This window comes from Taudactylus pleione, unplaced genomic scaffold, assembly GCF_031769625.1.
Source record: "Taudactylus pleione unplaced genomic scaffold, aTauple2 ptg000316l, whole genome shotgun sequence".
NCBI classification, from domain to species: domain Eukaryota; kingdom Metazoa; phylum Chordata; class Amphibia; order Anura; family Myobatrachidae; genus Taudactylus; species Taudactylus pleione.
The window spans coordinates 10,365,149-10,389,473 of record NW_028284717.1 but is presented as its reverse complement, the minus strand read 5'-3'; the positions used below and the strand labels follow the sequence as shown (position 1 = coordinate 10,389,473).

General features: G+C 43.7%; 1 protein-coding gene across 3 annotated transcripts in view; it reads left to right on the top strand.

The window, feature by feature from the left end:
* Positions 1-24,325, top strand: part of NRIP1 (nuclear receptor interacting protein 1) — a 101,306-nt gene that overhangs the window by 45,863 nt on the left and 31,118 nt on the right. The window lies entirely within an intron of this gene.

The following is a 24,325-nucleotide window of genomic DNA, read 5'->3' as shown; positions in this document are numbered from 1 at the left end:
CAGGTTTACCAGACTTTTCAGGCTTTTTATTTTTATCTTTTTGGTTATTACTGTTTTCACTCTTCCTGTTTCTCTACTCTCAGAATTTGGTCTTCCGTGTAGTGCATGTTGGTCTGTGTAAATAATTCAGTGACTTTTGTTACATATTGACTCTTCCTCTTTCCTAGTGATGATATAGATTGAATCATATGTACAGTAGGTTTTTCTCACAGTAGAGTTTCCTGCAACTGTTTGTCCTTTGGAGTTTAGTGGTCACTATGAGTTGCCCTAGGTACAAAGGATCATCTCCTGACTTCCAGCTCGGTGACAATGTCCCAACAGTGCTCAGAGTTTGGACGATTATTGATCTGTCTGTACTTTCATTGTACTTCATTTTGTGTGTGTATGTCTGTATATGTATATGTGTGTGTGTGTATGTATATGTATATGTATATGTGTGTGTGTGTGTATATATATATATATATATAAAATATATCACAAATACAAAAATGCCCTTATCTTGCCCTATAATATTACAATGCTGCACCTTACAATAGATTCCCTGTTAGTAAGAATCAAAGACAACGCATACAAAAAAATACTTCAAGGGCGCAAATTTATTAAAAAACCCTATAGGGGTCAATATTGAAGGAAACCTTATCAGTCCGGGCAATTTACGCCAATGTTAATAGCAAATAGAGCCAGAGGGCCTGATTCAGACCCTCTCGCAAGCGTGGCGATGGTGGCCCAGTGCGCACGCGTGGCGTGCGCGAGCGCAAAAAGCACTCGCTCGGAGACCCACTACAAAAGGGGCGGCTGTCGATGTTGATCAACATTTTGTAGGCGTGGCGGGGGGGGTGGCTGAGCAAACGGAGGCGTTCCTGCAGGAATGCCTACCGTTTGTGGGCAGCCCTACTGACATCACTAGTGATGTCAGTAGGTGGTGGACTTCCTGCTCTAATAGTGCAGGAAGTCCACTGGGGCTTGCGGCAACGAGACCCTACCGCAAGGGTCTCGTCGCAAGCCGCTCGCATAAGCTGTGGGTGGTAACCCATAGCTATGCGAGTGGCCAAGAGGCCGCAACAAAAAATAAAAGCACACGCCCTGTTTCAGATTGAGCGCAAGCGGGTCGATGGTTGGCCAGTGCACACGCGCAAGCCCCGGAGTGAGCGCAAAAAGCACTCGCTCCGGCGCTCACATCCAAAAGGGGTGGCTGTCGATGTTGATCGACAGCTCGCCCCATTTGGAAGGTGGGGAGGGGGGGTGGCTGGGCAAACGGAGGCGTTCCTGCAGGAACACCTGCCATTTCTGGGCGGCCCTACTGACATCACTCGTGATGTCAGTAGGTGGACTTCATGCTCTATTGATGCAGGAAGTGCACTGCGGCTTGCGGCCATGAGACCCTACCGTAAGGGTCTCGTCGCAAGCCCGATGTTAGCGATGGTCTTGACCATTGCGACCATCACCTGGCCGTTCGCATAACCTGTGGGTGGTCGCAACTCAGAGCGAGCGCTCGCTTTTTGCAAGCGGTTCTGAATCAGGGCCAGAGTCCTTTTATATAACTCCTATAACGAACTTAATATTTTTCTCCCCGGATTCTTTATTCATTTTGATGTTAATACTGGATTGTTCCAAATAATACTAAAAAACACCCTCTCACCAAAGAAAACAAACAAAAGGGACCCAAACGCCAATTATTAGATATATTTTCTTTTTAAATTTTCTTTTTATTAAAAAATTATATATAAATGCTAAATAACACATAATTTTCACATGATAAAAAATTCCTTACATCAATTTCAAGCAAATAATGTACAAAACCCTTAGCAAGTATTTATAGCCATTGTGTGTTTGTAGCAATTAAATGTAATTCACAATATCATAATGAGGTCAGTGAGGATAATGCAAAATTAAAACAAAATGCCACCGTGCTCTTTAGAATGATGCTTTTCACACTGTTCTGCAGTCATGGTGATAACATAATGTTTTTTCTTTTCTCAAAATGTAAAAATAAATTCAATAACAATTTTTTTTTTCTTCTGCAAATGTTTATTAACAAACAGGCACAGAAATGATCCATATATATATATATATCTTTTTTTTTTTACAGCAGAAACTACTTATGCATCTTGGATAACTGCAATAAGAATGTCCAAAGAGTTAATTAACATAAATAAAACTTGTGACTGACTTGACCAACATCACCTAGTTATAACGGTTTCTTTTTCTCAGACTTTTTTTTTGTTTATAAATTTCCTCTCACCACTAATTATCCTTATTCCAGCTGGTGGTTTTTGTGTGCGTTTAAAATAAACATCAGAAAGCAAGTGTAAAAATGTAAATAAAATCCATGTGTCCTCTATGCACGGTAGTGAGGGCAGTCGCTGACCGGTGCCCCTGCAACCATCCCGGGCCTGGATAAGTAGTACCTGCTCTCTGTCTCTGCCCTCTGAGCACACTATGGACCTCATTCAGACCCGGTCGCAAGCGCTCGCTCAATGTTAAGGCCCTGCGCGTGCGCAAGCCCCGGAGTGAGAGAGAAATTCTCTCGCTCCAGAGCTCACTACAAAAGGGGCGGCTGTCGATGTTGATCGACAGCTCGACCCGTTTTGTAGGCGGGGCGGTGGTTTCACAAACGGAGGCATTCCTTAAGGAACGCCTGCCGTTTTGTGGGCAGCCACACTGACATCAGCAGTGATGTTAGTGGGGAGCTTCCTGCTCGATCAGAGCAGGAAGCACCCTCGGGCTTGCGGTTGCCGAGACCCAACCTTAGGGTCTCGTCGCAAGCCCCGAGGGTTGCGATGGTCTTGTCCATCGCGACCATCAACCTGATCGGTCGCTAAAGCTGTGGGTGTTAACCCACAGCTTAGCTTGCGACCAGGAGGCCGCACTTGAAAAGTCAAGCGGCCGCGCTCGCTTCTTGCGACCGCCTCTGAATGAGGGACTATATGCAGACTAAGACGCAAAATTGAGGAAAGTGCATATCTCACACCATAAAGGTCCCCCCACACGGTACGATTTGCAAACGATCCAATCCCGTTTGCGATTTCCCTTGTACTCCTGAACACACCGGGACAAACAATATTCTGCCTACACATGAAACAATTGTACAAACGATATAGATCGGTCGTTAACGACTGCAGATCGTTAATGATATATCGTTTCTAGCAAACAACCTCACGATGCTGGGATTTAAATAATGGGAGGATACTTGACATCATATCGTTCATTGCATCGTTCATCGTGCACACATACGAAACCATGTGTGCCAAATCGTGAAAGATAGATCGATATCTTTCTGCAGGTTCAATTGATCAACGAACACTATCAGTGACAGCAGGTGCGCGCGCATCATTATCATGCCCACACACAGCACTTTTTAAATGATTTGTCGTTCCAATCGGTCGAAAACGGATCAGTCGTTCAAAAAATCGCACCGTGGGTGGGTGGCCTTAAATATCATTGTTTTGCTAATGTGCACTGTTCTGTTCTTGTGTACTGGTTAGTGGAGTAAGGGCCTGGCTTAGAGTTGCAAACAAAGCTCCCGTTTTCCATACATGGAAATATATAAGAATATACAACTTGGTCACCATTGTCCGCATCTATGCAAATGCACCGCTCCATCCATCCTTATGTAAAGGTAGCGCTCAGCTCTTTACGTGCAGGCTTGCACCAGACCTATATTTGGTCCAGGACATTTTCCTTATATCTGATAGATCTGTGCTTATTCACCACTCTGAATATTATGCAATTCAGACATCACGCTCACGGCACATTTGTCCTATCTGCGAATGCCCAGTAACTCAGCCAGATGCGCCTGGGATGAGTATGACCCTAAGAGCCGTATTCAATTTGAGCCGAGCCACAATACTTTTTCGCCTGTTTTGTAGGCGGAAAAGTATTGCGCGCATACCCGCTTTACCCCGTATTCAATTTGAAAGTACGCGAAAACGGGACCCGGCGAAACTTGAACAGGCGGAAAGTACTGTCAGATTTGGGGAAATCAGCCTGACACCCCCCAAAAGATTCCCTATGGTACCCCCCGATTTGGTTTGCTGAAGGTATTTGGGGATTTTAAACGAGCTGAATTGCTTCTAAATAGCGTTTTCTTTACGTGATGCAGAATAGTATTCAGGAGTATTTTTTCCAGAAAATAAGTTATCCCAGAAAATTTGGGGTACTTGAAAATGGGGGGTCAGCATATTTGAAAGTTGCTAAAGTGAAGTTGAAAAAATCGTGAAAAATCCACCTGCCGCAAGCACCTGCAATCAAAAAAACACTTGGGGCATACTTGGGGACCCCCCCAGAGTCAAGTTCGCTAGTTTTTAACTTTGTCCCCCAACATTTTTTTTTGCGCCCCCAAAATGAGTGATTTTTTGGGATATTAAGTGTTTTTGGGGTTTTTTTGACACAGTTTACCTTTGGGGGACTGTCTAACGGCTGCATGGGGGTTCCCGCAACATTGCACCCCAAAACCCCAATTCTGCACTTTTTTCCGCCTGCTCTTCATAGGCGAAACTTTTTCGCCTATTACATTGCATTGAGGCGGAAAGTCTTTCACATTGAACACGGGGTAAAAACAAAACAGGCGAAAATGATGTCATCGGCGAAAAAGTATCGCGAATCCGGACTTTTCGCCTGAAATTGAATACGGGCCTAAATCGCTGGTAGGCGCTCAGCGTTTTGTATGCAAGCTCAGATGCATGCGCAGAAGTGTCAAATGACCAGATCCGTCCGCTGAGCAGACTTGAGCGCAATTCTGTATCAGGCCCTAAGTCTTCTCCTATTTATATTTTATATATGTTTAACCACGTTCTGTAAGGCTAGAGAGTGGTCCATGATATCCCGATGCTAGCAAAATGCACTTCTATCAGCCACTAACACAATGCCAGTACGTTCCTGACCAGACTGTGCTAAGTCAGCATAATGACTCCGGCTCCTTTTACTACTCTTATGTGAGGGGATGCAGTCAGGAAGCCGACGGTCGAATCCCGGCAGGGTCGAAATCCCGACGCCTGTCATTAGATCTATGCCGGGAGCCTGACGCCCGGCATACCGAACGAAGGTAAGGCACCCCCTCCCCCCCTAGACTTAGGTTTAGGCTGCGGGGTTGGGGTGGTTAGGTTTAGGCACTAGGGGGTGAGGTTAGGACTAGGCACCCCTAAGGGAGGGTTGGGGGGGGGCACGGTTAGTAGTACTTACCAAAAACCCCCGTTGGGATCTTCACCCCTGCCGGGCTTTTCGCGTCGGTATTTGAACCGGCTGGCGGTAATACATACCGATTCCGTTGATGGTGCAAGTTCCACTTCAGTTGCAGCCCAGGCACCAGTAGCTTTCTCTGCTGGAGTTGCAGTTCATTGTAGGCAAATTTAATGTCATTGTTAATTGCTGTTCTTGCAACTTCATTACATTCTGCACACACACAAAGATATTTAAATAGACTCCTATGGGATAATGTGCATATGGAGACGTACGCTAAGCCGATGGTTAACGCACATCTCCAATTGTAGCCACTCTGCTCCGGCATGTGCAGTACGGGCCTGCGAACCCGCACGCAGAGCAGACTGCCAGTTACCGTTTCTGGGTGGGGAGGGGGCGGCAATGGCCTCTGTGTCCCAAAATGGAGGTGTGTTGCGCCGTTGGGGGGAGGGGGGGTTGGAGAGGCCAGGATCTCCGTTTGGCTGACGGAGATTTCCTGGCATCTTTTGAGCAACTGTGATCGACGGCTTGAGTCACTCAGCCAGCAGAGGATCACGCAGATGACATGTCAGCGGCTGCGACAGCAAATCCACCTGATCCTAAATCACCTCCTATTTACAATTAGTATGCAAAGGAAAATAAAACGTTTTTGCTTATTATTTATTTTTGAAAATCATATTATTTTATTTCTATTTTTTTTTAATGGCAACGGTAAGCGGCCAGCTTGTCGCACTGCTTTCTCTTGTGAGATGATTTTAGGGGTGACCGGATGCAGCGCGAGGAGGGGCTGATACTTAGTGTTATCCGTGTAATCTCTGACACGAGGTCACTTTAAAGGAGACCAGCCCCAAGTATTGTTCAAGGACAGAACAAATGTACTGTATATGTGATCGAGCATAGATGTGATAAGTCCTAACATGGTCACCATAGTGATGATATTACCTTTGGCTAGAGATGTCAGATAGGCAAAGATTAGGATATCTTTTAAAGCGGTTTATACACCTATCCACACCTCTCAAGCAAAATAATCGATGGACTGTTTAATTGTATTCACATAATGTATATCTTCCAGCCAGCAGACATTTATGCTTCCAGGTACTGTCTCATTCACAGGGTACACAATCATTTCTATAAGATGTCATTATTTTTTGTTTTTGTGGGGGATGGAGGTGTAAGCTCAGCAGTTTGCTTTTCTTGACCTATTAACTTTTATCTGCTCTTCAAGTTAATTTCTCCTCTTTGTGTTTACGTCAGTGAATGGTTATTTTTAACCGTGTCCATTGGATGCTTTGCACCCTACCGGGCTTAGCAGATTGCTAATAGCTTTCTAAGTTTTCCTGTACTTCAAAAGCAGTTTTTTGTGTAATATACTTAGTCTCTGCTGCGTAACAGCACGGTTTAATGTTAATTTTTTTTTATACTGTTATACGTATGCAACAGCTTTTTTATCAAGTTAATTCTGAGCAATGTATAGCCGGTCGAGGGCGATTAAATTTTATACACGGCTATTTAGCTCCTGGGATAAGTGTCCGGAAGCTATTCAATTCATTCCCGCGACTAGCCCGAAGGCTGCATTTATTGCGGGCACCCTGCTGAGGTGCTACCAGAAATCTGCGTTAACCAGCTCGTTGCTGGTCGCGAGTGCCAGGAAAGCCGTAACTGTATCGTGCCCGACACTTGGGGGTCTATTTGCTAAGCAGTGTTAGGAGACAGAGTGAAAAGTGATAAGGTCCCAGCCAATCAGCTCCCAACTGCCATCTCACAGGCTGTGTTTAAAAAATGACAGATGGGAGCTGATTGGCTGGTACCTTATCAGTTTTCACTCTGTCTCCTAACACTGCTTAGTAACTAGACCCCTTAGAGCGGGAGAAGCAGCTTAGCAAGACTAATCCCGTTCACTCTCGTGCAAAATGTGTCCTCCTTGGCTAACTGTTTATAAGCAGCTCTGTGTAGGGTGCAGGTCCACAGTATAGACATTGTAAACAGAGCATTGCTAATGGAATCGGTATGAAATACTGCCAGCCGCCTGGCCGGCGGTTCGATTCCCGGCAGCGGCAGGCCGACAGCTGAACAGATCCCGGCAGCGGCAGGCCGACAGCGCTGGAAATCCCGAAAGTCCTGTGGTAAGTAAAAACTAACCTCCCTAACCCTCCTTTGGGGTGCCTAACCCCCCCTCCCCAAGTGCCTTACCCTAACCCCCCCTTCCCCGCTGCCTAAACCGAAGTCCCCCAGGGGAGGTGCCTAACCCTCCCTCCCCCTAACCTAACCCTAGCCCTCCCGGGGGATGCCTAACCCTAAGTCCCCCCATGTGCCCTAAACATAACCCTAAACCCCCCCCCCCCGCGCGGCTGTCCGCTAGCGGTGCCCGGCATCACTACGACATGGACGCCTGTCATTTAACCCATGCCGGGATAAAGCAGTCGGGAAGCCGGCTGTTGGGCTCACGTCAGCCATTTTCCGATTGCATCCCTTGCTAATATGTGGATACACAAACAACTCATTATTTACTTGTTCATACAAAAAGCACGGTTTCGATTTCTTGCCGTGACCCTCCTACACACACATACCCTTTACCCCTTCACATATTACACCTTCTCTCCTCTCCATACTAAACCTTTGCGCTCCCCAGTAACCATTCTATTGCCACCTTGATATCTACACTACGCCGTATATATGTACACAGTAATGATCACCCATGTTGCACTGTGTTGCCTGCTGTCTGTCCTAATCTGGCACACATTGATTACACTATTCTCCAATGTCTACAGCAATGGCCAAACACACTAATAAATCACACACAAACTTCATAAACCTCTCACGATACTTTACTTGCACCACACACCCCAACCTGTCTACACATGCATCACATAAGCCATACTTATTCCATATATTCTTTGTGCTTGATAAGCAGCCACAGGGATATTTTATGTGTAAACTGTGAATAAATGACATTTGTGAGCACAAGATTCATATGCACTGTGTACATCTGGTCACAGTTTAGCCAGCCAGCCAGCTAGTCTGTTCCCTCAGTGGGAGTAGGCGTGAAATATTGACTTTTATTTTAAGCAATGCTCAAACCCTTAATTAAAAGGGTTATTAGACAATGAAAATAGGTCTTCAATAATGAATTCTCTTGACATTCTTACTTATGCTTATGTAACAGGAAACAAATACCATAGAAGTTTAAAAAAAAAATCATTCTTCAAATATTCTGAATATATATATATATATATATATATATATATATATATATATATATTATATATGTGTGTGTATGTATTTATTTTTGATTGCTTACAGCTGAGTTCCCAGAACCCATGTAGTATCTCTGTTGAACACAAGGTAGCTGTCATTTTTGACCGTGAAAACATCTCAACAATGTTGTTAACTGGGAAAAACTTTTAACAGTGGCTGCTCAATTCTTAGCAGCGTAATTGGCGTCTGCTGGGCGGGGGTAGAAGCAATATGTCTCACGATCTGGGTGGTGATGTACCCAGCGGCTAGTTTTTTTTTATATGGTCAGACCATGTTATGTATACCTCCCTTTTTTTTCATTATCATTATGCCAAATCATTTAATTTAGGAATTATTTATTTTTTATATCCTTTATCAAACAATATGGCAGAACCAGTAATGATGGACATTTCAAGTTACTCAGCAGAATGAATCCTAAGTGAGCTTTGTCATTTCTAATAAAATATCTACATATTTTAGTATATTTGTGACATTGCGCTTTATAGTGGGCTGTCTGTTTGAGCCACTGTAATAACTGTTTCCCATCATTCATGTAAGACTATTTAGATGAGGGCAATCTGCATCAGAATAGAGTGTTAGGGGTAAATTTAGTAATTTTTTAGAAGTGGAGATGTTGCACATAGTAACCAATCAGATTCTACTTAACATTTACCTAGCACCTTCTAGAAGATAATGGCTAGAATCTGATTGGTTGCTAGAGGCAACATCTCCACTTCTAAAAACTCTCACTTCAGTAAATTTACCCCTTATGGTACATACCCACGGGACGGCCGTCAGCAATAACGATATCGTTGAACGATCTCCCGGTTGTGCTGGATGATCGATATCGATCATCCAGCACACCACCAACGACGGCCAGCGATCAACGATCGCTGGTCTCCATAGTAACCTGGTCGATATCGACCGGGTTGGCCTGCATGCATGGGCGATGGACGATATAGTTATCATCCATGTGTGCCTACGCATCGCAGGTCGTTGGTGGGTTGGAAGGGACCAAAAAATGCACGATGATAACGATATGATCTATATCATTATCATTCATATGTAGCATTTTAATCGTCCCGTGTGTACACACCTTTAGATGCAAATCAGTATAAATTTTTCCTGTTTTGGATACATTTCTGTGTGTAACTCTATTTTATTTTACACTTATTCACAGAAATAAGTAGTATTATAGTAGTGACCTGTATAGCACGTGCCTCATGCCTCCATGATGTCTCTATTTCTTAACTAATTTGTATACTGAATTCTTATGAATAGTTTGTATGACTGGCTACACGCTTTATAGGTGATGGGTATTCTTTATATAAAGCATGTGTACGTGTATTGGGATATAATCAAAATGTCGACATTTACAATGATGACATTAATAATGTTGACGGCACGTGTGCGGAAAGGAAAGTCGACATGTTCACATTCTCATGCTTGACAAAATAGACCTCACCCTGGCCCAAATTTATCAATGAGTGATATTCTTGTTATCACTCGTTACTTGTCTTAAATGGTGCTCCAACCAATCAGCTCCTAACTGTCATATGTTTGAAAAATTACAGTTAGGAGCTGATTGGTTGGAGCACCATTTAAGATTCGTAAGGAGTGATAACAAAAATATTACTCGTTGATAAATCTGAGCAAAACTCACAATTTGAGTTGCTTGCAGCCAGCAAATAATGCATTTGTGGTAGTGATATTAACGAATGGTGGATTTTTCTATGGCGTTCTACACTGTACGCTCTGCACAAGATCTGCGTCTTTCATCCACGCGCATTACCTGCTCCCATTCACGATTACAGGACTTTTTTCAGGCTGCACCCACCCTGCGACTTGCCCTCTCGCGCACAACAAGACTTTCTTCTAGCCTCTGCACCTTCAGGCGTTCCCTGTAAATACCTTCAGGTACAGATGTGTCCTCTTGCATCTTTGTTGCTTGTGTGACAAACGTGCGCATGCATCGCGCCATGTGATTTCGGTCTCGGGCACGCGTCTCGCGCTATTCATATCGCAATTTGCTCCCCTCTGCACGGTTCACACAAAGTTACAAACAGGGGCGTAACTAGAACTTTGTGGACCCATAGCAAAATTGTGAAGGGCCCCCCACCAACTCGGGTCTACAGCAGTATAGGTATCCTAACCGTTGGGATGCCGATTACATCCCATAAGTATTGTATATACATACATACGTTTTATATAATGTGTGTGTATGTGTGTATATATATATATATATATATATATATATTATATATATATATAAAATTCAAGAAAATATTAGGTGGCACTCGGAGTAAATATGCAAAGAATAACACGGAGCAGTTAACGTTTCAATTCAATTAAAGAATTTTTGTCAGGACATAAATAAGCAAACAACGTACACACACGTGTATTTATGTATATACACATGTACAGCATATATACATATATTTTGTATACCATACAGTTATTTAAATATATACATATATTTTGTATACCATACAGTATGTATGTGTGTGTGTGTATTTATGTCTATATGTGTATATTTTACTCACTCCTTGGTGGGTCCAGGTGTGCAGAGGGAGAGGTAGCCCTGAGTGGTCGTGGCAGGCCGGGCAGAGTGCAGCACTGGTGGGTCCAGGTGGGGGCAGCAGGTAGGTTGCAGGAACAGCTGGGGGTCCTCTCTCTGTCTGTGGGCCAGCAGGGACTGAATTGTGGCCTGGCAGCTAATCAGCTCTCTGCCGGACAGCGCTCCATAAGCTTGTATAGCTGGAGTATCGGGCTGGCCCTGCGGCCGCCGGGAGTCCCCTATCCCCCATCTGCCGAGGTGAGTCAGTAGACTCTTAAGTCCAGGGAAGGAACCTGTCCCATGGAGAACCAGCCGGGGCTCCCTCTATCCCGCCTGCCCGCCGACCCTTTCTGTAAACCCGGGGAGGGAAGTCCGACAGTGTCCACATTCCCCCCCCCCCCCCCGATCACCATTAGCCGACTATTTGGCTCCGAGGGGAACTGACCCAGCCTCCCGCCCACTGGCCTTTTCTTTAAGCCCGGGGAGGGGCCAAGTGTTTGTGAGTAACCCTCCCCCAATCCTACCCCGTCACGGTCGCCCGCTCTACCACCGCAGAGCTTTAATAAACAGTGGGGGGTAGAAAGGCTGCAGGGTGCAGGGAGTTGCTTGCTGGGCCAGCGGGCCCCCTAAGCCGCCGGGCCCCATAGCGAGTGCACCCCTTGCACCCTCCATAGTTACGCCACTGGTTACAAATGTTCTCTTTTCACACTCACACAACTGACTGACCCCAGGCAAACATTACTGTGTGACTGTATTATACGGCCCACCAATCTGGCTGGGCCAATATGTAACATGTAGCACTTATCCTTATGTATCAAACACCTATTTCCCTAGTGTTCATTCTAACACCCCTCACCTGCCACAACCCGTGCAGTTCCTCTTTCCTGCCTGGGATGTCACTCTGGTGCTTCTAGCACACTCTGGTATGTATCTCAGGAGTTTGATGCATCTGCTCTGGTGCTTCTAGCACACTCTGCTGAGAGCGACACCCCAGGTAGGAAAGAGGAACTGCATGGGTTGTGACAGGTTGAGAGTGCTAGAATGAACACTATTTCCCTATAGATTGTAAGATTACAAGAAGGGCCCTTTTACCTCTTTATATGTCTGCTATTACCCAGCCTTGTTTTCATCACTGTTTTGTTCCCAATCGTAAATCAGAATTTCCTGGCAATATATAAATTGATGCTTTATAAATGTATAAGTTTTGAGTTTAGTCACACTTTACATTGGGATTGTACCCATGCACATAGATGAAGACGTACTACGGTATATCCAGCATCACGTGTCAGCTAGTTGTAGGCTGAATTTTTTATTTTATTTGACTTTTACATGCAGTTATGCTGACTTGTTCCAATTTCACTTTATCACTGTCGGTGGTTACCTCATTTTAACTATGCAGAAGTGTTTGAAATAGATTGTATGATGCATAGCAACAAATCTGATCACTCTGTACAGGCATTATTGGTCTCTCTTTCACCTCTTCTGTCTCCCCCCAAGGACATCTGTGACCTATACGCTGTAGATGCTTGAAGGCATTATCATTGTGAGCTTAACCAGCAAGAATATTCCTGCTCAGACCAAATGTAACTGCTGTGCTGATGAAAGGTCTGTGACCAGCTTTCGGCTGCAGCAATGCACTTCCTGTTCTTTACTTTGTATATTCTCCCAGGTCTATTATATCCATCTGCTTTGATACAATCTGAGTAAATATTAGCTCAGCTAAAGGCTTTAAAGGTGAATTCCTTATGGTCAAAAAAGAAAAACATTTTCTGACTCCTGGTGTTGTTTATAGGTCATTTATTTCCTTTGCCAAGTCCACGCATTGTATTTATTTTCTATTTAACCTTTAAAAATGAATTAACAAGCTCGAGTGTCAGATTGTGAATGATAAATTGTTCATCTACTTTAGGCACATAATTTGCAGGGTTTAACGATGCATTCTGTTGTCTTTATTTTGAAAATAGGATTATTTTAAAGAATTCAGCCTATGAATTCCTCATTGAACTCAAACTAAATCGTGATGCACAAAGTTCCTCATGCATCAGTCATGACACTAGTGTCTCTTGAATGGATAGGCTTTGAGGTTCTAATGAATTTCTGCCTAACCCATAAAATGCGTGAAGTTCATCATTATCGGGTTCCGCAGTGCTGGACAGCCAAAAGTGCACAAATGCTAACCGTTACGTAATAAAAACAAGATACAATACACAGAATAACAGCTTGGTGGGACAGAAGGCACAAAACCACTGTTCGGCATCAGAGACCTACAAGGTTGATTGTCAGACAAGAGACCTAAGGTTGTGAGGGCCCTGCTCATGAGAGCTTACCTAGTGATGGGTGGGAGAATTACCACTCAATTTATTTGTTGCGCCAGAGAGAGGATACTGCTAGCGAATATAATTTAATGGTCCATTCATCTATGGTCCTGATCACCCGTTCTGTCGATCGATCCGTGGATTGATGGCCGTCGATTATCGCAATCCATTGGCGGATCAGGGAAATTCAACACTTAACGAATCCCAGACTCTCAGATTCCGACCATTTTCATGTCAGGATCGGCGACTCCAGATTTTTCAACATGTTGAATATCCCCGGTACCCCACCCTCGACATAACAGGGAATTTTGGTAATCAATTTGCAGATGTATGGGCCCAATTAGCTATTAGGTGATAATTCAACGTTAAATGCAGTTTATTTTTTAATCAGGTTAAGTGTTGCTGAAATGAACTCTAAAGCTGGGCATCCACTATACAATGTTCTGTCAGATATCTGTCCAAGCTGGCTGGTTGGAATGAAAACCTGGTAATTTTTTTTTTGTCCTGTTTTCAGTGTTTAGAACCATATGATCGACTGTTATTTGCTGCCATACATTACCAGGTTTTCATTCCAACCAGCCAGATTGGACAGATATCTGACAGAAGATTGTATAGTGGATGCCCAGCTTAACACGCAAACTTAACATAACTGTGTTTTCCCTCCATGCAATTACCCACCTTGTGTGCAGCCTAATCCTTAAATGAATCTGCCCCAAAGGGTTTGGTTTTCTGCCATGCCTGATAGTCTTTACATTGTATATTAGACTATCAATACATACAATTGGAGCCTTATCCAGGATAAAATAGCTGTTGAATCATCAGTATGCAATACTTGCCTGTGGCTTATACACCGTGGCTTAAAATGTGTATCGGATTTTTTCTTTTAGGTTGCTGGGTTTTTTGGTGTTTTTTTTTTTTTCTGTTTACATATTTGCACAGGCGGGATTATACATGCAATTATGTGTATTATTGTAATACTCTGCAGTGACAATTTCTAAGCATCGCCCAGTGCGGATAGGGTTAAGAGACCACATCCCTGTCAAAGACTTTGTTTTTCATTTTGCCTTTCATACTGGCACAGATCCGGCTAAGAGCAGCCCAGATTAGTTCAGAAAACCTTTGAAGAGATTTAAGATGTCCTTCAGCCAGTTTGAAGGTTTTTGTCTTGTAAATCCAGTACAAGGACGCCTGCAGGCATCTCGACCCTTGCTGTGTTGCTGATGCAACTCAAGGTCATTGTAACCCGCCCTGTGACATTCAGCGCACACAAAATTATGCAGTGAAACTGCCTCAGCGTCCAGCCAACCAAAACTACTCCGCTCATCAGTAAACGAGGTGCTTTTGTTATTTCTTTTAACCTTTTTTTTCCCTTTTTGCTGTAAGACATAATCCAGGATTTCTGCTGTGTGTGATGACAAGGTCATTTCTTACTTAATTAGAACACATGTAAAGAACAAAGCTTAACTGCTTCAAAACAGCTTTGTAGTTGATGGAGAGGATTTCAATTATTTAAAGGGATAGTCTCCCATGGCATGACAGACACTGAATTTTAAATACTTTGTTGCCCCCCTCAGCTCCTGTGATGTTTTTTGAATTATTATTTTTATTTTTACATGAAATCCAGTTTTTCAGTCCCGCTGTTGTTAGCAAATAAGCAGGTTAAAAAGGAAATGTTTGTGTTGTTGGAAGAAATACTGTAATAATGCAGTCAGCATCTTATGATGTGCATGGGTTGGGTACGGGATCCCGGCGGTTGGGATGTCGACGGTCATAATACCGACAGCGGCATCCCATCAGTCAGAATCCCAGCAGAATTTACTAAGTACCCTAACCCACCTTTCCTGCAGCCTAACCCTATACAGCCCCCCACGCATAACCCTACCCCCACCCGCAGACTAACCTCCCCCTGCAGTCTAACCTTAACCATCCCCCTAGTGTCTAACCCTAATACTTACCCCCTTGATTCTGGAGTCATGATTCCGACTGCTGTCTGGATTCTGGAGCCAGAATTCTGGCTGCTGTCGGGATTCTGACCGTAGGCATTCCGACTGCCGGGATGCAAACTACTTTCTGATGTGCATGCCTTTGTCACCTCATTCCTTGGGCATTCTATTAATGTTCACATATATTGTATAGCACCAGTGTATTTTTTTTAGAGGAGTTGAGAGCTGGTTTTAGTCCGACTCCACCAGTGTGTCTTTGGGCTATGGATGGAAGCTGAAGTACACTGAGCAGGCCTACAAGAAGATGGAGGACATATATAGTCCATGTAGATATTGCCATGGTTGGAATTGGATCCCAGTGTCCCCTCTTTGACTGACTTCAGTGTTTTCTAATACAAAAACATACACAATGATCCACCAAACGTCTTATTAAGATTCAGAAAACCCAATATTGCAGCCAGTTATCAATTCCATAATTTGCTACTTTGTCTGCCTAGCAGTTTTGCAGTTAAGAGCTGGAGGGCAGCTCCGTGACTCCTCCTCACAGCTCTGACTGGCTGCCTAATGGACACACCCTCCCTACTCCCCCTCCCCCCACCCCCCCACCCCACCCGTAACAGCAATGACAGAGTTCAGTGAAAAAGGGAAGGAGAGCATAGGACAGATGACCAAGCAAGATGGCTGGAGGGGGGAAATAGATGAATGACGGAGGAAGGCAGGACATAGATGAGAAAGAGAGAGAGAGATGTGGGGAGAGGGGGGAGAGATGACACAGGAAGGAAGGACAGAGATTGGAGGCAGACGGATGGGGAGAGGGACATAGATGATAAAAACTGGGAGAAGGGGATGGAGATAAGCAAGAGATGGGGGAGTGGGAACAAAAATTAGAGAGACTGGTGAATAAGGACAGAGAAGAGCGAGATAAGTTTGGAGGGGGGCAGAGAGGAAGACAATGGGGATAGGAGGCACAAGTATTAGAGAGAGAGCCAGACCATTGGATTGGAGGAAAGAGATTGGAAGATGGGTAATAAATAAAAAATAAAAAAAACCTCCAACACTGGGTGTGATGGCTAACGACCCAGCGAATACTGGGTCCAAAATATCAGTTTCGCAATGAAGTGTTTCTGTTGCTTACAGTGTGTGCGAACTTTTTTTGACCCAAATTACTATTTAAGAATGCCGCCTATTAATTTACTTGGAATCGTTGACCTCGCTACAGCTTTCTGAAGAGTATTTTAGCCCACAAAATGGCTGCCCCAATATTGGTGTTTCCATGCGGTTCCTCTTTCCTGCCTGGGTTGTCACACACTGCTCTGGTGCTTCTACCACACTCAGCTGATGCAACAAACTTCTGATATACAGACTAGAAGCACCAGAACAGAGATTGAAACCAGGAAAGCGGAACTGCATGGGTTGGGACAGGTGCAGGGTGCTAGAATAAACACTAAATATATTGAGGTGATGGATTCAATTTAAGGAATGTAATTTAATTCTACATTTAGTAGAATTGTATGCAGCCCATATTATAAGCATTCTATTACATTTTGCATATGTTCAACAAAACATGTAACTGTAGCTTGTTCTGTACAATGAACCGTACCTGTATATTTGTTGTTCAAAATCTTAATTGGACACCGCTATGGCTGAGGTTAAAATAAATTCACTTTATATTCCAGTGGAGCAGTGATGGTAATGGCCCGATGATCATATAAATGGACAAAATACTTATAGTAAAGGCTCCCATACATCGGCAATCATTTGGGGCAATTCTGCTTTTTGCAGATGATTGTGTTAAAAAAATCTGCAGTATATGGAGTTTACAGATCAGATTCCGAATCCAAAAATTAATTGGAATTGGTGAATCGGGTTGTCCAACATGTTGGATTTCACAGACCAATTGGGGCATTAGATTGTTAGTGTATAATGAGCCTTTCACAATTTCTGTCTTCCCGAAAATATTCTGCAAATCACTGAAGAATATCTGTAATTTATGGGTGCAGATTGGTGGATTGTGGAATTGGGGGGGAAAAAAAAAATCACAGAATCTGTGAATCCTTTTTTTTTGTGATTGCTGATGTATTGGCTCTTTTATTTGTCTTTACCCAAATTGTCACGCAGGGGATAATTGTCGGTTTACAAGGAAAAAAGTATAGTGTGTTTATTAAACAAGTAGTGACTTTACAAGCCGTGACGCTTGCACTTAGCTGTGAACTGTGCAGTTTTTTTCCCATTATGGATTTCGTGAATGAAACAATCACATTCAAGGGACATGCCAAGCTCATTTATTGAGCAGAACATGAAATCCTTTGGAAAAAAATTCAGCTATATCAAACCTGAACTTTAAATTTTAATTATTAAATTAGGAAAGAGGTTCCAAACGTTAACATTTTATGCATTGTTTTAGCTCCTAAAAGTGAGATCTGGATTTGGTGGGAAGATTCATTATGTTTGGGACAAATCCAAATATTGTTGTTCATTAAGCGGAATCCTGGAGCCTACTACAAAAACCAGCCTTTTCTCTCAATTTTTATTGTATATACATTATAGACAATACATTAGTTTAAATCAAGATGCCCTACAATATCTGCATTTTCTTACGGCAGCCCTAGGGCAAATGTTTCTTAAGTATATTGGGCCCCATTTATTAACGAAAGTAAATACCAACGGCATTTTTCGTTTAGTATCACTGTGATTCAAATGAAAATGCCACTAATATTTATCAATACTTACCCCTTCGGCGAGGTTCAGCAACGTCCTCCTCGCCTGCGAGGTCCTCCGCTCAGCTGTTGGCAGCCTAGCGATGCCAGGCGACGGGCTCCTGTGTAATGCGCGATGGTCCGTCTGCACATGTGCATGACATGGGGACCCAGCAGTATCTGAAAGGCTTTGCTGAAGCCAGAAGGGCAGCGCCAGGTCTCCATTGCCATTATTGGGGACCGCATTGCTCTCGCATTCTAAAGCTGGTGAGAGCGATGCTGTGACAAACAGTGGTAATCTTGGATTACTTGGATGGATATTTTTTTAGACTGATGTACATACACCACATATAGGGGTATAGCGCGGTAACAAACCTCGCTCCATTTTATTAACCAAGAGGTTAGGCACCTCTATCTTACCTGCAGCAAACCCCGCAACCCTTATTATCCAGTGCGTAAGGAACCCATTACCATTTCCATTGCTAATCTTGGATTACCACTATTTGTTGAATACAGAAAGGGTCACATAACCCCTTTTAGCGAGGTCTAAAAAATGGGGCCCTTGTGCTTACCAGTCATCCCTAGGTCCCATTATGTGGTGGTGGACAGGCTTGCCATTCAGCTTGTCAACATATTTTATGGATGGCAGCCAGCAGCTTTCGTTTTGCCCATCAGATTAGCCACACAATTTGATTTGTACCACGCACCCGTGGCACCCCTACAAGTGCCCTGCGTCACTCAGTTTGGGAACTACTGATATGGACTGTACAGTAGAGAACTGGTATAGGAGTCTTGATATGAAGCATTGGGGTGGGTATGAAAACCCGGCTGTCGGGAAGCCGCTGGTCAGAATACCGACAGCGGCATCCCGACAACCAGAATCCCGATAGGAACGAACAGTAAGTGTTTTCCTAACCTCTACCCTAACCCTCTCTCCCCGGTGCCTAACCCTAACCTCCCCCCTCCTAGTGCCTAAGCCTAACCTTCCCCTCCCAACACCCTAAACCTAACATCCCCTCCCCGGTGCCTAAACCTAACCTCTCCCCGTAGTGCCTAAACCTTACCTCCCCCTCCCTGCACCCTAATCCTAACACTCCCTAGTCCTAATGCCTAACTCCGCTACCGAACCCTAACCTTCCCCTGGTGCCGGGATCCCGACTTGACGGGATTTCGCCGCCGCTATTTAGACTCTCGGGATGCTGACTACATCCCAAAGCATTAAATGGTGCAATCTCATTGACTAGATGGGAACTATGATTTTGATTCAGAGCTGTACGCTATTTGTATCGCCGCTGCGTCTTTGCAAGCAGCAGCGATGCAAAATTATGCTTATGCCACAGAAGATATCTTGTGTAAATAGGCGGCTCCAGCCTGCTTCTGTGATCCGCTGCTGCTTACTCAGGATAGCCGTGAAACGCACTTCCGGAGCCAATGAAGCTGGGTTGGAACACGCAGACTCTGGCCTCGGCTCTCCTCAAGAACACACTCTGTTGCCGCCCTTTCCCCGCCCCCAAACAGTTGCAGCATGTTAATCACACTGCGGCTTAGTGGGCCGTCTCAGACACTGATCAGCACGTGCAGTACAGATCCTGAGCATGCCCCAATCAACAACCATCGCAAACTATTGGGTTTGTTTCCAACTGTGAATCAGACTATATGTCAGCGCAGTTTGTTTCAGTCCAACGTTACTGAGCCCCTCTGAGATGTAGCCTGGCTGCCGGGATGCGTAAACTGGTATAGCATGTACAGCTAATTGCAGCCCATCTGCTCTTAGCTGGTTTACAGGAAGGAGCTGCTTTGCTGAATGAGAAGAGTCTTCCCATAATGCTAAGCAGGGTGTCGGATATTTTGCTTGTTTAACGGCCGACTAATAGGATGTAAATCCATTGACCTATATACGGAGAATGTGACGTAGTTATGCTCGCCACTGTTGTTTTATTTTTTTGTTTCATTTCTAATTTTTTTTATTTTAATTCTGCTCAAATATAGGTATGTCTGCAAATTACACTATGAATAAAAATTTAAGTGACCCTGGTGCCTACTCTGTGATCTGTGTGTGGGTAATGATTTGGCTATAGCAAAGAAAAATTGTGTACTATTCTTCAAAGATATCTACTTAAAAAGGAGTCCTGTGCACACCTGTGATTATTACCCAACACTGTGTGGTAGTAGTTTCAATATATGTTTATTACAACAATTGGCCACATATTAAAATTAGCATATGCTATACAGCAGGGATGGGGAACCTCAGGCCCGGGGGCCGTATAAGGCCCACCGGAATCATTTGGCCTGGCCCTCTGAGCTTTTTTCTGCTAGCCTCATCTGGCTAGCAGGGTGCCTAGAATGGCACCCTGCAGCCAGAATCTATGCAGCAGTGCCCCCTGGAGTGTCCTTAGGACGCTTCAGACAGTCATACCACTGCCCTTACAGCTCCCTAGAGCATCCTTGGGATTCTCTGTGCATTGCTGTAATCACTGGTGATTGTGGCCCCATCCCCGTGTGACATCACACGGAGGGGACGTGGCCTGCACCAGGCCCGCAAATGTTATGTATATAAAAATGGCCCTCGGCAGAAAAAAGGTTCCCCACCCTTGCTATACAGTATATGATTCATAAAATTCATCCAAAAATCACAATGTAAAATATAGAAAATAGGCTATCCCACCTATGAGTAATATTGTTGCTAAATGTTTACTATGAATTGCAACATCATAGAAAAATAAAAATAAAAGGTGCCCTTTGAAGGCAGTAGAAAAAATGGACAGTCACAATTCCAATATGTACTTTAGTATCAATGGAAGTTATTACCGTCAACAGACATTATGAACGGAGCTCCGGAACAGTAGCAATTCTCATTCATAGCAATTACAACAGCAGGGCTGCATATCCAGACTGACCTGTGGATCTGTCATGACACTCACGGCCCAGAATTTTTTGGTTTCAAAAAGAAAAACTACCGATGATACCGTCTGCTCTCACAGCAGATCACTATCCTCTGATGACGGTAATAACTTACATTCATACTAAAGTACATATTAGAATTGTGACTGTCTGTTTTAATTTAAAAAACCTTAAAGGGCAGCTTTTTTATTTTTCTATTATGTTGCAATTCATAGAAAACATTTAGCAACAATATTACTCATAGGTGGGATAGCCTATTTTCTATATTTTACCTTGTGATTTTTGGATGAATTTTATGAATCCTATACTGATTAGCATATGCTAAGTTTAGTATGTGGCTAATTGTTGTAATAAAAATATATTGAAAATACAATCACGCAGTGTTGGGTAATAATCACAGGTTTATGCAGCCCTCCTTCTTAAATAGATATCTTTGCAAATTACACCTCCATCTCGGCCTGAAAATGCAAGTTAGCCTCATTTGTCCAATCAGGGATGCTGTAGTATCTTGGTTCCTGAGATTCGTTGCCTAGCCAGGACAATATGGCTTCTGTGATGTAAATGATCAAATGCCACTACACTACATTAAATATTACCTTGTAATTTCCAGATAACAGCAGCCCCTTATCTCCTATACACAACAATACAAGTGGAGATTATCAAAATAAGCAACCACTGGCTGAAATATTCAGGCAAAATAATATTGCGTAATACTACTGTGCAATAACACATGGAAAGCTAAATTGCCCCTGGTTTTATGAAGAGAACATCATGCTGCGCAGGCAGCAGCCAGTAACACCAGCATGGGGTCTTTATTGATCATGGGACCACCTGTATCTAATAAACCATCATCCCCCTCCTGTGATCAGGAAATCTCTTCAGATCCGGTGGTAATGATCAGGTCTGAGGAAGATGAACGTTTGTACCACAGTGATTGTAGCGGCCTTTGCCTGTCCGGTCCTAGCTGGGTAAATAGACAGTCTGGTCAGTCTAGAGACAGGATGAGGCAATTCGCAGTAAGTTGCATCATTATGGCACGCAGTACATTGCCACAGTTCACAGCATAGGTACATCAGCCGGTGGGGGGCAATGACGTGATTTATGGCACCACAACCCTGCACCTCCCACCTGGGCCTTTCCATTCCTCATTTCCTAGGAAGGCCTGGATAGAAGACCGGCAAGTAGATGTACATGAGCATTTTATGGGCTGTTCTGTGCTGGCACATTTTTGTTAGAATGAACTTCACAATCTCATTCACACTCCCGGTCCTGCTTGTAATGCCGGTGAAAAAGGCAGCAGTCACTGAGTGGCCTGCTCTTGGCCCCCGCTAGTGTTTCGGGTCAATGGTTACCTCCATAGATTGGCACTGTGTGCCATCCGGCAAATGTTGCAGGCCTCTACGACATTGTTAGATTGGGTCTTAACATTTTGTGCATACTTGATAGTGGGTGGTTGTACATTTTTATACAAGACGTCGTTTTTTTTTTTTTGGTTTTTTTTTTACACTCCCATCTGTGTCCAGAATCTGTCTGTTGACGGGGCCGATTACTGGTGCCAATCGGAGATAAAAAAAATATATTTTTAATCGCTATGCCAGTAAAAAACAAAATTAAATGTATCTTGTATATTGAGACCCATTTATTTTAACTGCAGAAGCACACACAGCTACAATTACACTGCACTTCCAGTGCCCTTATCAGTACAGAGTGTCCTTTTTTTAATGTTATTGTTCGGTGGAATGCACTTATGTTGGGTTATTGCGTAGATGCCGCAAACGCAGCAGGTGAAATTTCCCCACGTATAGGCGCTGCTAATGACTGATTCATACTCGCAGGTATGAAAACTGCGCATCGCCTATCGTAACGGAAGCGGCAGTTAACCCCTTAATAGGTGTGCACTGTGCCTCAAATAACAATTCAAGTTCAAGAACATCATCGCAGAGCACTGTGTCTTAAGTAACAAACAAATCCATCCCCCCCCCTTCCTTCCCCCGGCATGACCTTGGTCATTTACCGTGACCGCTCCAGTTCAATGCTTTGTTGCACATTTTTCCCAGTCTTCTTCTGTTTGGTTTTTCGGCACCTAAAGGGTGGAAAGGTTGTTGTAATTGGCACCGGCAGCTGCTCTCTCTTTTGACAGGGGATAATTTTGCATCCAATGCTTTGTGTGACAGCTGCCTAATTGGGCATTCTCTCCTTGTAGCAAGCATGCCTCCTTCAAGCCTCCCTGCTGACAAATGGTGGTGGATTATAGATGGGGACATGCTGACCCATTTGACCTTGCTGAGACAGCAGGGGGGGGGGGGGGGGGAGTCTGTTGCCTCACTCTGCAGGCTTCGGGTCATCCAAAGTACAAGGTCACAAGCCAGGTGGGGGAACGGCTTGCTGTCACGTGACCACCAGCCAATGTCACTGTGTCAAGGGCGATTGCTACATTATTGATTATTGTCCTTTTCATGATGTCTCATTGCGGTTGCTTATATATTGGATGTCAGCGATTAGAGTACGGTGCAGTGAGCAAGCCATGGAGAATGGAAATTATAATATTGAAAGCCTTGAAACATTGATCTACATCCTTGTCATTGGAACTAGATTAAACGTGTGATTATCAGAGGCTAAAAACCTGCTAATCTCAATTGCCACGCGAGACCAAGTAGTGCAAAAGTTTTTTATTAGGGGTCTATTTACTAAGCCTTTGATGGAGATAAAGTGGACAGAGATAAAGTACCAACCTACCAGCTCCTAACTGTCATTTACCAAACAGCCTGTGACATGGCATTTAGGAGCTGATTGGCTGGTACTTTATCTCCGTTCACCTTATCTCCATCCAAGGCTTTGTAAATAGACCCTCTAGTCACTTATTTCGAATGGTGATGCTCTGGGATTTTAATTTTGAACGCAGCGCTCTACGAATGTAAATAACAGTCGAATACAACTTAAAGCGTACATTGGCTGTTAGCGTGTCGATTTATCCAGTGATTTGATAGGACAAGTAATGCACGATAGCGTCTTGAGGTATCAAAAGTGTCAATGGCGAGTTTTGTTTAGTGTTCGTCATTGTCTTAGGTTATATTTATAGCTTTTTGTTTTAGTTTATTTTTAGACTACCTTTTGAATGGTTAATCAGATGTTTCATGGCTGAGCGATCCCTCCCAGGTTTTATGGTGCAGCGATTTTTAAGTAAGGGTTTAGGGAAGGGGAATTGCTCTACAGCTGTGGTGTCTGCCCCAGATGTCTCTGGACAAAGAGGTTGAAGGTTGTTTGTTGCCACAGCAGCAAAACAAGCCACGTACGGACCATGCAACGATTGATTACTTGTAAGTGCACAGATGGAATGAAGAATTACATAACTTTTTTTTTTTTTTTTAAAGTAAAAATATTTATTTTAATAAAGTGTTTTTCTTTGGGGGCTTTGTTAAAATACTGTTTTTTTTTTTTCTCTTTGCAATAATACAATTGAGGAAACGTTAGTTTATTAGTACAGCACAACTTGTCTTAAGC